Source organism: Phyllobates terribilis, unplaced genomic scaffold, assembly GCF_046119375.1.
Source record: "Phyllobates terribilis strain yellow unplaced genomic scaffold, ASM4611937v1 Scaffold_1__5_contigs__length_1240528914, whole genome shotgun sequence".
Classification (NCBI taxonomy): Eukaryota; Metazoa; Chordata; class Amphibia; order Anura; family Dendrobatidae; genus Phyllobates; species Phyllobates terribilis.
The window spans coordinates 1,095,167,656-1,095,181,449 of NW_027362761.1; positions in this window are offsets into that span (position 1 = coordinate 1,095,167,656).

Here is a 13,794-nt window from a genome sequence, read left to right on the forward strand (position 1 = left end):
TCTTGGATGATTTATGACTGCATCAGAGATCAGTCCAACTTTCATGCTGGTCTGTGAACATAATCAGCAGAGAGAAGGTCAGAATGAGCTCACTGATGAATTCTCAGTTAACTCATTCTGCAACCAGCAATGCAAACAAAATAAAAAAGCCAAATTGTTTATGAAATGTTATTGAAAAAATATTTGTATACATATATTTAGCCCAAAATGCCTGAGTGTCCATATCCTTAATACCAGCACATCTGAGGATTTGGTACAATGGTGTCTGGCCCGGACAATCCTCTGTAGGGGAAACCAAGTCCAAACTGACAGATTTTCCCTGCACTGATACATTGTAGCAAACGGTCAGGAGAGCAGAGCGATCATCTAGACTGGATACCATTGTAATAAATGCTCCGCTGCTGTCAGGATTGGATTTTTTTCAGCTTCTGGATATTAACAAGAATGTTTTTATTCTCTGACAACAAGCAGAGATCTTACAAATGGCAGAAAATGAAAAGTTGAATAATCCCTCATTGTAGAGCAGAACTTTCCTCCTGTATCCGGCGGATTGTCCTGTGGCTGAGAAGTCTTTGTGGAGCGGTTCCTCCCTATGAAGGGAACGTCAGCCGCGGAGGGGAATGAAGAGCAAGAAAGATTTATCCCTCGTCCTGGAGGATCCGGAACTGAAGACTGTGGAGACCAAAGCTGAATGTGACGCCACATGTGATCTGTAGACGTCGGCGGAGGAGTCGTCACATGAGGAAATCCCCCCCATATATATGGAGATGGCGATCTGTGGGGGCCGGACACAGAATGGGTGTGTGGTGTAACCAAAGAGAAGATTAAGTCAGCAGAGGAGCTGTATACACAAAACGGAAGCATTCTGCAAAGTTACTTTATTCTCTTCATCCCCTTCCCGACATCCACCGAATTTAACTGTCACGATCCCAATGAGTTGTGGATTTTTGGTTCAAGTTCCCCAATGGGACAAAAAAATAATGTATAAAAATATATATATATATAAAAAAACATCCTTTTAAATTGCCGACCTCCATTTGTCAATACAAAAAAAGACTAAAATATATATATATATTTAGTATCGACACACTGACAAAAAGTACATACATAAATGTATTAAACCCTACAGCAAATGCCGAACAGCAAAGATAATCCAAACACACACATTTTTTTTCTTTTTAGGTCATTTTACCTCCCCCCAAAAATGCATCAAAAAGAGATGAAAAGATCGTACGTAGCAGAGAATGGCATCAATAACCCCCGGAGGTCGGCGAGCAGAAAGCGAGCCTCGCACAGATTCATCAGAGGAAACATGGAACAAATGATGGCTCTCACAAAATGGTGACACAAAGCCGGGTTATTTATTTCTGTAGAAGTTTGGTGACGCCATAATACGTCAATTCTGGCTTCTCAATTTATTTTTTTGCCATTTAACGTGCGTTTTAAGCAATTTGGGCTTCTAATAGGTCGGACTTTTACAGACACGACAATATAAAATATGTTTCTTTTTTTATTTCTTTATTTTTTACCTCGGAAAAGGGGGTGATTTAACATTTTTGTTTATTTTTTTCTTTGTAAAACTTTTTTCTTTTTTCCATTTTAACTTTATTTTTTTATGTTCCCTTAGGGCACTTGAACCTGCGATCGCTTGACTGCTTATTCTATATACAGTAATCCTATAGTAATGCAGTATACAGTTTACATGATTAAGTCCAGACTGTGGATGAACTTCACAGGAGTACCAAGATGGCCGCCATGCGGGCCTTCACCGTTCCCCTGACCGCCATTCAGGGCTAGTTTTAGACAAAGTGGGGCCCTAGGCAAAAGTTTAAAGTGGGGCCCCAAATGCTGACATATTGCTCCATCACACAGAAATAGTTTGGTTGCAATTACATGCGCTGAGTTCAAGCCGTTAAACTACCGTGATGGACAATATTGAAGTCGTTCGGTGCTTGTTTCCCGGCCTCTTTACACCGGCTGAGGAAGAGTGATAGGGACAGAACGATCACTAGTAGATCAATATGTCCCCATACAGTATCATGTTATCGGCAGCACATCTGCAGTCTACACCGGCGATGTGCTGCTGAGAACAAGGATTTGTGTTCGGGTATAAACAATCCAATGACTCGATGAATAGGCAGCATTGTGTGTTAGAACCCTCCTGTTTCTTTTTCCATCTTGTGTTTTGCGGTCACGTGACCACCTGCCTTTATATTCCAGCTCCACCCTCCTGGCTGTGCTGGACTTCAGTGTTTGACTGTTTCTCTAGCCTGGTGCTTCTGTGCCTTTCTCTGTCAGTTCGTTTGGTCCTTCTGGGACCTCTAGTACCTTTTTGTCTGTTTGTCTTTTTGTGTTCTGCAACAACTTCTCTGTTTAGGTGTTATGATCTGCTACAAGCACTAAGGAAAGACAGGAGATCTGTCCCTACAATAGAATTAAGCTGGATCCCTACGATGTAACGGGGAACCTGGTCCTGCGATCAGACCCGCTAAAGTCCTCGGCTAGTCTGAACGAAGACCTATAGATGTGAGGGAGGGATCCCTACAAGAACTAGGGACTGGGAGAAAGATGGACACCTCCTAGCAGAAATTGTAGCAGAAATAAGACAAACAAACAACATAGAACATAGAGGTCCGAAGACCCAGCAAAACTGACTGAGAAAGGCAACAGAGCACCAAGCTAGCTCAAGAGTAAAAATTACAATGAAGTCCAGCAAGGCCAGGAGGGCGGAGCAGGATTAAATAGGCAAAAAAGGTCATGTGACCAGCAAACTAGAAAAAAACTAACAGGAGAGTTCTAACAGTACCCCCTCTTCTAAGAGGATCCTCCGGATCCCCTAGGCCCGGGCTTATCAGGAAACCTCCTGTGAAACGCTCTGACAAGTCTGGAAGCAGAAACACCATCCGCCCTCACCCATGAGTTATCCTCGGGTCCGAAACCCTTCCAAACGACGAGATACTGCAAACTCCCTCTATACCGTCTAGAATTTAGGATGCGGGAAATTTCATATTCCCCGTCCTTCACCACCGGAGGAACAGTGGCAGAGGCGTCACCATCCGACACATCAGCTCTTTTCAACAGAGAAACATGAAACACCGGATTAATCTTCCAGGAGGTAGGAACCTCCAACCTAACAGCAGATTGGTTAACTATCTGAAGCACCTTAAAGAGCCCTACAAACTTGGGACCCAATTTTTTAGAAGGAATCCTCAATCGCAGATTCTTAGAGGACAACCAAACCATGTCACCAATAGCAAACAAAACCTCTTGCCGTTTCCTATCAAAGTACCTCTTAGATTTTTTGTTAGCCTCCTGAAGATTACCACGCACATCCGTTCAAACTCTCTCCAAATCACCGGAAAAACTCTCCTCCTCAGGCACAGCCGATACCAATTTGGAGAATGACCCAAAAGACGGATATCTCCCAGAACAACAAAAAAAAGGCGAACACCCAGCAGAAGAGGATGTATGGTTGTTAAGAGCAAATTCAGCAAGTGGCAGAAACTCACACCACCCCTCTTGATTGTCTGCCACAAAACAACGCAAGAACTGCTCAACATCCTGGTTTTTCCTTTCTGTCTGGCCATTAGACTCAGGATGATATCCGGATGAAAACGACAAATTAACTCCCAACCTGTCACAAAAGGCACGCCAAAAACGAGCCACGAACTGAGGTCCGCTATCAGAAACAATGTCAGTAGGAACGCCATGTAGTCTGACAATTTCCTTGACAAAGGCCTTAGCGAGTGTCTTAGCGCAGGGCAGTTTGATGAAGGGAACCAAGTGACACATCTTGCTAAAACGGTCCACGACCACCCAGATGACCGTGAAACCCTCAGAGGGGGGAAGGTCAGTAATAAAGTCCATAGCCAGATGTGTCCAAGGTGCACTAGGAACCTCCAGAGGGGAAAGCAACCCCGCAGCAGGAGCATGCGAAGACTTAGATCTAGCACACACAGTACATTGACGCACCCACTTAATGACTTCCTTCTGCCATCCAGGCCACCAAAAACTGCGACCCACAAGTCTCTTGGTCTCAGAAATTCCTGGATGACCTGCCAACCGAGACTCATGACACTCAACAAACAAATCTCTCCTAAAGGTCCTAGGCACAAACAACCTCCCATGGGGAGTGTTAGATGGGGCATTCTCCTGAGCTTTAAGAATCTCATCCTCCAAAACTGAGTCCAAAGCAGCCATCACAACACCTTCTTGTAAAATGCTCTCCTCCTCCTCAGCACCGACCATGGGAGAAAAGCTGCGAGACAAAGCATCAGCTTTAACATTCTTGGTACCCGGGATGTAAGTAACGGAAAAATTAAACCGCGAGAAAAAAAGTGCCCACCTAGCCTGACGGGCATTCAAGCGCTTGGCAGCATCAAGATAGATCAGATTTTTATGATCAGTGAAAACCTGAATGGGAAATTCAGCACCTTCCAAGAGATGACGCCAGTGTTCAAATGCGAGTTTAATAGCCAGCAATTCCCGATTACCAATATCGTAATTAAGTTCAGTCTCAGAAAATGTTTTTGAAAAAAAGGCACAGGGATGTACTCCATTCTTGTTTTCCTGAGACAATACCGCACCGACCCCCACAGAAGAAGCATCAACCTCAACCAAAAACTGCTTAGTCACATCAGGCTGCATAAGGATGGGAGCAGAAGTGAACCTCTCCTTTAGAAACACAAAAGCTTCAATGGCCTCAGTAGTCCACTGAACCGCATTAGCACCTTTCCTGGTGAGATCGGTCAGTGGTTTGACAATAATAGAATTTTTTTTTATGAATTTTCTGTAATAATTGGCGAAACCCAAAAACCTCTGTATCGATTTCAAACCAATAGGCCTAGGCCATTCCTTCACAGCTTGAACTTTAACCAGATCCATCTCAAAACCTTCACTGGAGATAATGTAGCCCAAAAAACTAATCCTCTGTACAGCGAACTCACATTTCTCTAGCTTAGCAAAAAGCGAATTGTCAATTAATAACTGTGATACCTCACGTACGCTCCGCCAATGAGACTCCAGATCAGGCGAATAAATCAAAATGTCATCTAAATACACAACCAAATTTTTGCCGATCAAAGGTCTAATGATGTCATTAATAAGATTCTGAAAAATGCTGGAGCATTGGTAAGACCAAAAGGCATAACCAGATTCTCAAAATGACCCACAGGAGTGTTAAAAGCAGTTTTCCATTCATCACCCTCCTTCATGCGCAACAAATTGTATACCCCCCGGAGATCAATTTTAGAGAACCACTTGGCCCCCACTAACTGGTTAAACAAATCAGGAATCAATGGCAGTGGGTAAGGATTGCGTACAGTAATTTTATTAATCTCACGAAAGTCCAGACAAGGACGTAAACCGCCGTCCTTTTTTTTAACAAAAAAAAATCCAACAGCCACAGGAGACTTGGAAGGCCTAATGTGACCGGTGGCCAAGCTTGTCTGTATGTATTCCTCCAAAGCCTTTCTCTCAGGAATAGTAAGATTAAATAAACGACTTTTAGGAAGAGTCGCTCCAGGGACAAATTCAATGGTACAATCATAGTCTCTATGGGGAGGCAAAATTTGCGATTCCTTCTCAGAAAAAACTTTCCAAAAATCCAGAATAGGTACAGGTAATTCCCCTTTATCCACAGCAGCAATGCGCCCGTTACAACACTTGTCATAACACTTAGACCAATCCAGTACAGGATTGTGCAATTTTAACCAGGGTAACCCCAACACTACAGGAGAAGGCAAATTATTTAATACTACCAAATCCAAATTCTCTTGGTGAATACCATTAATAGTGAGGGGAAATTCACAGACCTTGTGAGTAACACTCTTTAAGGGAGAGCCATCGACAGAAACCACGGCAATAGGGGATGACAAAGGTTTGGGTTTTAATTTAAGTTTTTCCAAGAATCCCCCATCAATCACATTCAGAGTAGAACCACAATCCACAAATACCCGAAATTCAATTAACTCCTCCTGAGCAGTGGTAGTAGCAGAAAGAAGTACACCCTTAGTATTTAAACAGGCTATACGGGCGTAACTGACCTTTTTTTTTCTTTGTTCATACGAAGCACACAGTTCTTAATGAAATGGTCAGATCCACCGCAATAAAAGCACAAACCTTCAGAAAATCTGTGGCCTTTTTTCTGAGAGCGGGGTGACATCGCCCCAATCTCCATCGGCTCCCCAATGTCAGTACAGACCCTCTCAAGACTCGGAGCTGACATGGCAGAGGATTTACTCTCATTAACCCTTGCACGCAGTCTCCTGTCCACCCGTATAGCTAATTGCATTGCCTCCTGCAAGTTTCCAGGTGAAGGATAAGCAATCAGCAGATCCTTAACCCTTTCACCTAACCTCGCAAGAAACAAACTTTTCAAAGCTGATTCGTTCCACTCCACCTGTGCAGACCACCGACGGAAGTGAGTACAATAATTTTCCACATTACCTGATCCCTACCTCAAACGTCTTAATTCAGACTCAGCAGATGAGACACAATCAGGATCATCATACAGCAACCCCAATGCAGAAAATAAACCTATCACTGATCTAAAGCACGGATCACTAGGTTGGAGAGAAAAGGCCCATGCCTGAGGTTCTTTGCGCAAAAGTAACATTATGAACCCTATGCGCTGTGATTCATCACCAGAGGATCCGGGTCTTAAACGAAAATACAATAAACAAGCATTTTTAAAGGAAAAAAAATCTTGTTCACAAAAAAATAGATCAGGCAGACGTACCTTTGGCTCTACAAAATGTGCTACAGAACAGCTACTCACGTGTTGTTGGAGCTTGGCCACCTCCAGAGAGAGTCCCTGCAAGCGTTGAGCCAAATCCTGCACCGAGACCATGATGGAAACTGGAGGTCTTTCCTTAGAGAAATTTTTTTTGGCTGGACTTACTGTTATGATCTGCTACAAGCACTAAGGAAAGACAGGAGATCTGTCCCTACAATAGAACTAAGCTGGATCCCTACGATGTAACGGGGAACCTGGTCCTGCGATCAGACCCGCTAAAGTCCTCGGCTAGTCTGAACGAAGACCTATAGATGTGAGGGAGGGATCCCTACAAGAACTAGGGACTGGGAGAAAGATGGACACCTCCTAGCAGAAATTGTAGCAGAAATAAGACAAACAAACAACATAGAACATAGAGGTCCGAAGACCCAGCAAAACTGACTGAGAAAGGCAACAGAGCACCAAGCTAGCTCAAGAGTAGAAATTACAATGAAGTCCAGCAAGGCCAGGAGGGCGGAGCAGGATTAAATAAGCAAAAAAGGTCATGTGACCAGCAAACTAGAAAAAACCTAACAGGAGAGTTCTAACATTAGGAGGTGTCCCATTTTTGTCACAGTCCTTAGTTCTTTTAGGGACCCCTCCCCTTATGCTATAGGTCTTCGTTCAGACTAGCCGAGGACTAAGGTGGGTCTGTTCGCTAGGAACAGGCAGCCCGCTACATCATAAGGATTCAGCTTAGTCTTACTGTAGGGACAGCTTTCCCCGATCTTTCCTTAGTACTTGTTGCAGATCATAACAGTAAGTCCAGCCCAAAAAAACTAAAAGGAAAGAAATTCGGGGGTCAGTATGCTTTCCGTCCAGGATTTGGCTCAACGCCTGCAGGGATTGTCTATGAAGGTAGCCAAGTTCCAGCAACACGTGAGTAGCTGTCCTGAAGCGCATTTTGTGGAACTCAAGGTAGGACTGCCAGATGTTTTTTATGGTAAACAGCAAGATTTTTTTTCCTTTAAAAATGCTTGTTTGTTATATTTTCGTTTGAGACCAAGATCCTCTGGGAATGAATCACAGCGCATTGGTTTTATTATGTCACTTTTTCGCAAAGAACCACAGGGGTGGGCCTTTTCTCTCCAACCTAATGATCCATGTTTAAAGTCTGTAGAAGACCTTTTTTCTACTATTGGGCTACTATATGATGATCCTGATCGAGTGTCATCTGCTGAGGCAGAACTCAGGCATTTGAATCAGGGGTCAGGTGATGTTGAAAATTATTGCACACACTTCAGAAGATGGGCCTCGGAAGTTAGATGGAATGATCCTGCTCTGAAATGTCTATTTCTTGCTGGTCTAAGTGAAAGGGTTAAGGATTTGCTAATTGCAACCCCCGACTCTGCAGGATGCCATGTAATTAGCTGTTCGTGTGGATAGGAGACTGAGATTTAGACAGAATGAGGTAAAGACTCCTGTAATGCCAGGTCCTAGTGCCCAGAAAATCTGCTCTGACGGCGGAGAACCGATGGAGGTTGGGACGAAGTCGCTCCCCTCTCAGGAAAAAAACTGGAGGTTCGCCAAGGGATTGTGTCTTTATTGTGGTAAAGCTGACCATTTGATTAAGTACTGTGAGCTTCGTTTAAGTAAAGAAAAAAAAAAGGTCAGTTACGCCCGTATAGCTTGTTTACGCTCTGCAGGAGTATTTCTTTCTGGGAGTACTACTCTCTTGGTTAAAACTGCACAATCCTTTGCTGGACTGGTCTACTAATGTGATTAAGTCTTGGAGTCCGAAGTGCTATGATAAATGTTGTAATGGTCGCATTGCGGCTGTGGAAAAAGGGGAATTACCTGTACCTATTCAAGATTTTTGGAGGGTTTTTTCAGAGGAGGAGTCGCAAGTTTTACCTCCTCATAGGGACTATGATTGCGCCATTGAGTTTGTTCCTTGAGCTACTCTTCCCAAGTGTCGCTTGTTTAATCTGACTATCCCTGAAAGAAAGGCCTTGGAGGAGTACATAGAGACTAGCCTGGCTGCTGGTCACATTAGACCTTCTAAGTCGTCTGTGGCAGTTGGATTTTTCTTTGTTAAAAAAAAAACCGGGGGTTTATGTCCATGTCTGGATTTTCGTGAAATTAATAAGATTACCGTACACAATTCCTACCCATTGCCATTAATTCCTGCCTTGTTTAACCAGTTGGTGGGGGCCAAGTGGTTCTCTAAAATTGATCTCCGGGGGGCATACAATTTGTTAAGAGTGAAGGAGGGTGATGAATGGAAAACTGCTTTTACTACTTCGGTAGGTCATTTTGAGAATCTGTTGATGCCTTTTGGTCTTACCAATGCACCTGCATTTTTTCAGAACCTTATTAATGACATCCTGAGACCTTTTATTGGTAAGAATGTGATTGTGTATTTGGATGACATTTTGATTTATTCATCAGATCTAGAGTCCCATTGGCAGAGTGTACGTGAAGTTTTGCAGTTATTGAGTGATAATTCACTCTTTGCTAAGCTGGAGAAATGTGAGTTCGCTGTGCAGAAAATTAGTTTTTTGGGCTACATTGTCTCCAGCGAGGGCTTTGAGATGGACCCTGTGAAGGTTCAGGCTGTGCAGGAATGGCCTAGGCTTATTGGTTTGAAATCTATACAGAGATTTTTGGGTTTTGCCAATTATTACAGGAAATTCATTAAGAATTTTTCTGTAATTGTTAAGCCTCTGACCGATCTCACCAGGAAAGGTGCGAATACGGTCCAGTGGACTACTGAGGCCATTGAAGCGTTTGAGTATCTCAAAAAGAGGTTCGGTGCTGCCCCTATCCTTATGCAGCCTGATGAGACCAAGCCTTTTTTGGTCGAGGTCGAAGCTTCATCGGTGGGGGTCAGAGTAGTTTTGTCTCAGGAGAACAAGGATGGAGTACATCCTTGTGCCTTCTTTTCGAAAAAAAATTCGGAAACTGAACTGAATTATGATGTTGGAAATCGGGAGTTGCTGGCTATTAAACTCGCGTTTGAACATTGGCGTCATTTTTTGGAAGGCGCTAGATTTCCTATTCAGGTGTTCACAGATCATAAGAATTTGATCTATTTAGATGCTGCCAAGCGCTTGAATGTCCGTCAAGCTAGGTGGGCACTTTTTTTTTCTCGGTTTCATTTTTCTGTTACCTATATCCCTGGTACTAAGAATGTTAAAGCCGATGCTTTATCTCGCAGCTTCTCTCCTACGGTCGGTGCCGAGGAGGAGAGCATTTTACAGAAAGGAGTTGTGGTGGTGGCATTAGACTCCGTTTTGGAGAATGGGATTCTGAGAGCTCAAGATGATGCTCCATCTAACACTCCCCATGGGAGGTTGTTCGTGCCTAGAGCCTTTAGGAGAGATTTGTTTGTGGAGTGTCATGAGTCTCGGTTGGCAGGTCATCCAGGAATTTCGGAAACTAAGAGACTTATCAGTCGCAGTTTTTGGTGGCCTGGATGGCAGAAGGAAGTCATCAAGTGGGTGCGTCAATTTACTGTGTGTGCTAGGTCAAAGGCTTCACATACTCCTGTTGCGGGGTTGCTTTGCCCTCTGGAGGTTCCTAGTGCGCCTTGGACGCATCTCACAATGGATTTTATTACTGATCTTCCTGTGTCCGAGGGTTTTACTGTCATCTGGGTGGTCGTGGACCGTTTTAGTAAGATGTGTCATTTGGTTCCATTCATTAAGTTGCCCTGCGCCAAGACACTCGCTAAGGCGTTTGTTAAGGAGATTATCAAGCTTCAATGCGTTCCCACGGATATTGTTTCTGATAAAGGACCTCAGTTTGTGGCTCGCTTTTTGTGACAGGTTGGGAGTCCATTTGTCATTTTCGTCTGGGTATCATCCTGAGTCTAATGGACAGACTGAAAGAAAGAACCAGGATGTTGAACAGTTTTTGCGTTGTTTTGTGGCGAACAATCAAGAGGCGTGGTCTGAGTTTCTGCCTCTCGCAGAATTTGCTCTTAACAATCATACATTCTCCTCTGCTGGGTGTTCTCCTTTTTTGTTGTTGTACTGGGAGACATCCGTCTTTTGGTTTGTTCTCTAAATTGGGGTTGGCGGTGCCGGAGGAGGAGAATTTTTCTGGTGATTTGGAAAGAGTTTGGACTAATGTACGTTGCAACCTTCAAGAGGCTAACAAGAAGTCCAAGAAGTATTTTGACAGGAAACGTAAGGAGGTTTTGTTTACTGTGGGTGACATAGTTTGGTTGTCCTCAAAGAACCTGCTGTTGAGGATTCCCTCTAAAAAACTGGGTCCTAAGTTTGTGGGTCCATTTAAAGTGCTTCAGGTTGTTAACCCGTCTGCGGTTAGGTTGGATAGCCCTACTTCCTAGAAGATTAATCTATGATGCCGATACAGATGAATACGCGATGCAGGGGAGGGGGGCGGCGCTGGCATTGGCCCCCGCTGACTCATGGGCCCCGTAGCTGCCGCGTGGTGTTCCGCTATTATTGGCACGCCATTGGCTGGGGGCCCCTGGGAGAGTGGGGGCCCTAGACAGATGCCTAGTCTGGCTTCCCCTATCGCTGGCCCTGCTGCCATTGTCACACGTTTCCTGGCGATAGCTTAATTTAAATGCCGCTGTTGGCTCAGGTGGCCGCTGTCTACTCAAGTCGCTGCTGTCTACTCAAGTCACTTCTGACGGCTCAGGTGGCCGCTGTTGGCTCAGGTGTCCGCTGTCGGCTCAAGTGGCCGCTGTCAGCTAAAGTTGCCGCTGTAGCTCAGGAGGCCTCTGTTGGCTCAGGTGGCTGCTGTAAACTCAGGTCGCTGCTGTCGGATCAGGTGGCCACTGTCTACTTAAGTCGCTGATGTCAGCTCAGGTCACCGCTGTCCTGGGCTGGCTGGCAAATTGCACACAGTAGCGGGCCATCCTTATTGTGTTTACCTCTGGCTGATTTATAAAGTGAGTAGAGGTTACAAAGCTTAAAATGATAAAGCCGATGTTATGATGGGGTAGTTGTGGTCAAATGCCCACTAGATTCTCATCCACTTCTATCAGTGAGCTACTCAGAGAGATTTCTAAGACTCTACTCAGCACGTGACTATTGCTATGCAAATTCATACTTGCAATCAATACACTGGGAATGCAGAGGAATCGTGACAGTGTGCACTGCGCTCTATCACAATTCAGTAGTGATGAGCGAACGTGCTTGCCACTGCTCGGTGCTCGCCCGAGCATCTCACTGCTCGAGATGCTCGTCGCTCGAGGAATATTTCCCGGTTGCTTGAGCAGGAGCTTGGGTCTCCTCCATGCATGTTTGGCGCTTTTTAGAGAGCCAATGTACATGCAGAGATTGCCTGCCACGCACTGTAATGCCGTAGCCATGTTGGTTGTGGGCATTACCGTGATTGGCTGGCCGCACAGCATCATCAGGTGTATATAAGACCAGGCGCCGCCATGCTCGTCACAGTCTACCCCGGAATCAGGCAGAGTACGGAGAGGTGCTGCTGAGTCAGGGAGAGATTTGCTTGTTTAGAGTTAGTATAGGTATTCCACAACATATATCTATAATATCCATCTGAACTAACCGTCCTTCTGAGGACTAATCCAGCTGCATATAATCCGTGCAAGGCAGGCAGGCAGTGTATGTTGCAGACTGCCGTGCATGATACAACACAAGAGGGTCCATTGAACGTCCTGTTAGTATGGGTATTCCACAACATATATCTATATTCATCTGAACTATCAGTCCTTCTGAGGGCTAATCCAGCTGCATAAAATCAGTGCTAGGCAGGCAGGCAGTGTATGTGGCAGACTACAGAGCATATAGTGCAAGAGGGTGCATTGAACATTCCTGCTGCTGCTGTTCTTACAGATATTTGTAGACATATCCCCAGATATCAAGGGCCAGGGAAATATTTTATTTTATCTTAATCTTGGTTATTTGCTTAAAAAGCAATCCAGTGTACACCATTTTTCTGTTCCATTTGCTTGTTGGCACTGCAGAATACAGCCAGATCCTTTCCATATTACAGCGATAAAAATCCCGAAATTTGTAGTGAACGTGAAAAATATTGGCCTCCATTTAAATTTTGTTGCAGTGTGTCAGCGAAGTTATTGACACGAGGTCGTTGTGAAAAATAGTAACCTACAGGCCAGCTATTTAAAACAGTGGTTTTCTGTCACACGTATCACATAAAAGTGCGCTCAAAATTCTGCCATTTCTGGCCTCCATTTAAATTTTGTTTCAGTGTGTCAGTGAAGTTATTGACACGAGGTCACTGTGAAAATAGTAACCTACAGGCCCGCTATTTAAAACTGTGGTTTTCCATCACACGTATCACATATACATTACCGTTCAAAAGTTTGGGGTCATTTAGAAATTTCTTTATTTCTGAAAGAAAAGCACATTTTCTTTTCAATGAAGCTAACATTAAATTAATCAGAAATAAACTCTATACATTGTTAATGTGGTAAATGACTATTCTAGCTGCAAACGTCTTGTTTTTATTGCAATATCTACGTAGGTGTATAGAGGCCCATTTCCAACAACCATCACTCCAGTGTTTTAATGGTACATTGTGTTTGCTAACTGTGTAAGAAGGCTAATGGATGTTTAGAAAACCCTTGAACAAGTATGTTAGCCCAGCTGAAAACGGTTTGGCTGAATTTAGAAGCTATAAAATTGACCTTCCTTTGAGCTAGTTGAGAATCTGGAGCATTACATTTGTTTGCTCTATGAACCTCTCAAAATGGCCAGAAAAAGACAACTTTCATGTGAAACTCAACATCCTATACTTGTTCTTAGAAATGAAGGCTATTCCATGCGAGAAATTGCAAAGAAACTGAAGATTTCCTACAACGGTGTGTACTACTCCCTTCAGAGGAGAGCACAAACAGGCTTTAACTAGAGAAGAAAGAGAAGTGGTCTGGGGTTGCTTTGGTGCTGGTAAAGTGGGAGATTTGTACAAGGTAAATGGAATTTTGAATAAGGAAGGCTATCACTCCATTTTGCAACGCCATGCCATACACTGTGGACAGCGCTTGATTAGAGCCAATTTCATCCTACAACAGGACAATGACCCAAAGCACACCTCCAAATTATGCATGAACT